Genomic DNA, 4239 nt, shown 5'->3' on the forward strand with positions numbered 1-4239 from the left:
GACTTAAAGGGCCCGTTCCGGACGGAGGCACTGCTTTTATACTGTACCTCCTACACGCCCTGCCTGTCCCTCTGCTCTTCGCTCTGAGCTTTCCCCTGTGCACCAGCCACAACAGTTATTCATGGAAAGGTTTAGAAAAGACCAGGTTTTAAAAATGAGATCGCATTTTGGCAAAAATACTAATGACATGTTTTCGGTGGAATTAACAAAGCAGCTGTTCTTACGGTTTGATCATAAACACAGATAATCTATCTATATTGGTGACTGTACTTTCTTTTTTTTTCAATTTCAAAAATACTCAAAAAGTAATAGTATTATAATAATACTTTTTTCAAATTTGCGCCACAAATTACATTCTCTTGGAAATACATGTTTAAAATAAATTGAGCAAAGAGGTATGAGCAGAGGTGTCTTTGAACAGAAAAATAAATGATTAAATAAATAAAGGGGCGGAAAGCAAGATTTTTACTGGGTGAAAAAAATAATTGAAAAAATAAAGTAAATTGGAGGGAAAAAAAATTAACTGAATGAAAATTGAAATTCCAACTGGGAGAAGAAGAAAAAAAATCTAATAATAACTGCACTTAATACATACTTAATAACCTAATCAAATGCTATGAACATGGCCCAATTATGTTAAATGGTTTGTCGAATCAGTTGCAGAAGCCAGTGCACTTTTTACGCTTGTTCTACACCACAAATTGTCATGTTTACTAATTAATTTGAGTTTCCGGTCGTACTTTCCAGCGTACACACAGACACTCACATGCAGCAGCCCAAGGGCCACAAACACTCATTATAAGTTGCTATGTCATCCGCCGCAGCTTTGGCCCCAAAATGACACTGCCCGCAGTCTTTTCCCTGACTTGGCACACATGTAAGTATCTGTTAGTATCAAAGCAGCTTTACGGCTACAATGGGATTAGCCAGTGTGAAGAATGTGGAACAGCACAGCATTGACAACACATTTTGATGAGTGGGAGATAATGATCTATTGTGATATCCATAATTCATATTGTCTTGGCAGGGAATCATAGACGTTTGAAGATTAAATAAAAGGGACGCAAACAGACTTTTATGTCACTGTGTTCATCAGGACAAAGCCTTCCCCTAGTTTCTGTTCTCGGTGTTAACAAAAGCCAGACTTGCTTGCTAATTATGGATATGAATATGTCAAAATCAGAAGAGGAATGAAAAATGTACAAAGCAGAAATTGTCGCATCAGTGCTTGGATGTTTAAGTCAGCATCATTGAAATAATGTTACTGTCATGTACTCAATTTTACTGTAGCACACTAAAAAAATATGCATTTACTCAAACTATATACTGGTACTTTGGAGTAACTTATAATATTTACATGAACAAAGATGATATAATACAATTAATTTAGGTCAACATATATTTTGTTGATGACGATTTTATGTTTTTTATGTATATTATGTTTGATGATGATATTGCTCTTTTTTTCTCAGATTTTCTCATAATATACAGTATTATAATTTTGAATATGACTAAATTGCGTGACAATGAGTAATCGTGTCCACCAGTGATGATCACTAAAGATTTGCCACAAAGCTTATGATGAGTTTGGTTTTCCTTAAAAGGGTTTAAAATTCCACAAACAAATATATAGTAAATATAAAAATAAATGAAGCATCTACTACTTGCTTGTATCTTAATGGATGTTGGTCCACTCAGCAACCATGTATTCAGCATTTGTCACTTTATTCCGTGTGATGTTATTTGGGTAATTTGCACTGTTATTGGCCTTTACACATGGTCTAACCTTTGTTTAAATCTCATGTTTAGAACTTCCAATCATGTCTAAAATATAAAATACACTTTCCATCAGCACCTCTTCCTCTTTTGAGCTTCGGTGTCAGCAGTGGGAATTACCATGTGATAAAACAAAACTAAAGCTAGCCATGAAACAACCGTACTGTGTTATAGCTCTTGTGAGGAAACTGTGTGGTCGTCATGTGTAGAGCTAATCATGCCAGTGCCTCAGCAATGTCACGTGTTACTCCAACTCTCTCTTAGCTCTGGTCATGTATGACAAAGAAGCTTGTGCGTTCAATTGATCCAGAGAGTGTACCGTCTGGAGCTTGCTTCTGGCAGGGTCACACTTGGCACACCCGATCCGAATAAACAAAAACCTCTGGCATGTCAAATGTCGTTAGGTGGCAGCCCAACCATCCGACTATCCTGCAAAGGGCTAAGAACTAACCCAGGGGGAAAAAGTGTAACAAAACCAATCGAACTGGCATGCTAGGATGAGCACACAGTTGTCATTTTTAGCAATTTGCTGGCAAAAATGCCCAGAACAAGTCTGGTTTGGAGTGTTAAAAACAGAGAGACATCCCTATTTCAACCTTTGACATCACAATCTGAGGAAACTTTAAATGGAGTTTTATTTGAGGCTCAGGGCAAACGTGTGACTGGAGAAAAGTACAACTCATGGTGTGTTTTTGATGAGGAGACAATGGTGCAGAAAGTACATTTTTCACAATACAGTATGTGTCCTTTAAATTTAATGAGACTGGAACTGCACTGCATAGCGTAACCAAGGAAACCATGTCCGTAACCAAGGAAACCAAGCTGTGGCATTGGCAATCTTCTGGCTTTATTCACACATAAGCTTTCCCCTACATATTCCCAGTAATTTGACCAGGAAATTGACCGACAAAAATGCTGGGAAATGACTTTGTGGCTTTGTTCACACATGTTCACACGCCCCTGCTCTGGTGAAATGCTAGGTTCATTTCCGGGTCAGGCTGCAACAATTATCTTATTTGCATGAAGGCCTATACAAGAAAAAATCTGTTATTTTCACTTAGATGTGTTTCAGGCCCACTCTCTTTAATATAGTATAATAAAAACAAAACAAATCAAATCGTTGCATTTTACTTACACAAACACAACATCTTTTGCCCTTTGGCTGGAGGAAAGCTTGCTGTTGTGATCCAGTTCATGGAGGGGTCACTAAACAGGCATCGCTCACTGCTCCTGTCACCAGTGTGCACGTCAGGACAGGGACACTCACTATTCACCCCCTTTCCCCATGTGGCCGCAGTGTTTTAAAGCTTTTGTCGAAATAACTGCAGCAGTTTTCTGAGACCGTTACCGTGGCAACGCGGAGGCTGATGCATGTTGACAGAATCTGTTGCCGCTGCGACCAGGAGACTGAAAACGGGAGATAAGAGGTGGGAGGAGAGCGAGTAGAGGTGATATAGAGGGTGTTTACTTGAAGTCATGTGATGCACGGATGAAGATGAAGCGGATGGAACGTCTTGGTTTGAGGAAAAAAAAAATTAAAAAAAGGTTCCTGATTAGGGATGAACTGAATGTGTGTGAAGAGAAAAAAAAAAAACCTTGAGAAAAAAGATGGAGGGGGGGAAAGCAAGGGAAGCGGGGGTGCTATTTTAGTCGCGGCCATCGCCATGGAAACTGCAGCCTCACTACAAATGGAGACATTCTGAACACATGGATCGTCAAACAAGTGCCGTATAGGAGTATGCGACACCAGCTCAGTCAGCAGAAGACCCACCCCCACAAAAAGCACTGCTACCCAAGACACGCCTCTTCCCCAGCTGATAGCACTGTTTGGCTTCCTTATACCCCAGACTGAATATCAATGGGAGGGTCTGTTTTTTGGTGGATGGGGGCAGGGAGCTAATTGACAGGAAATTCCACCCAAATGTCAGAATCTTTTCTCCAACTCCAAACCTCCTCCGTCCCCCTTGTCTCCTTCTTCTCAGTCCTCCTCTATTCTCCTCCATCTCCCATCACCAGCTCCTCCTCTTCTCCTCTCTCGGCGCTGAAGGACGGAGGTATTCCCACATTTCTCCGTCGCTATGGCAACACCGCAGCGGAGAGCCAGAGCGAGAGGACGCAGGCGGGCGGGTGGCCAGGCGGGGGAGGGGGGGTATTAAGGGGGGGAAGAGAAGGGAGGAGATGGTGTCGGTGTGGTGGATACAGGATGAAGAGGAATAAGAAGAAGATGGCCCGGTGCTAACAAAGGATAGCATGTGGCCGCAAACATGTCTCGCAACGGCAATGTGTGATGCTACTGCTGTGGACCGCGGTGCTCTGTAGAAGAATTCTACACAAAGCCTCACCTGTCTGACATTGAGAGACAACCGGCGTCTCATTTCAGTCCTAGTAGACTTTCGCGATGCAAACGCGCGTTGAGGGCTCCTTAATGCCAAGTCTCAATGATCACGGCCAAATGACCCACGA

This window comes from Eucyclogobius newberryi, unplaced genomic scaffold (genome assembly GCF_026437365.1).
Source record: "Eucyclogobius newberryi isolate DKJ021-1_F unplaced genomic scaffold, fEucNew1.0.hap1 SCAF_20, whole genome shotgun sequence".
NCBI lineage: Eukaryota > Metazoa > Chordata > Actinopteri > Gobiiformes > Gobiidae > Eucyclogobius > Eucyclogobius newberryi.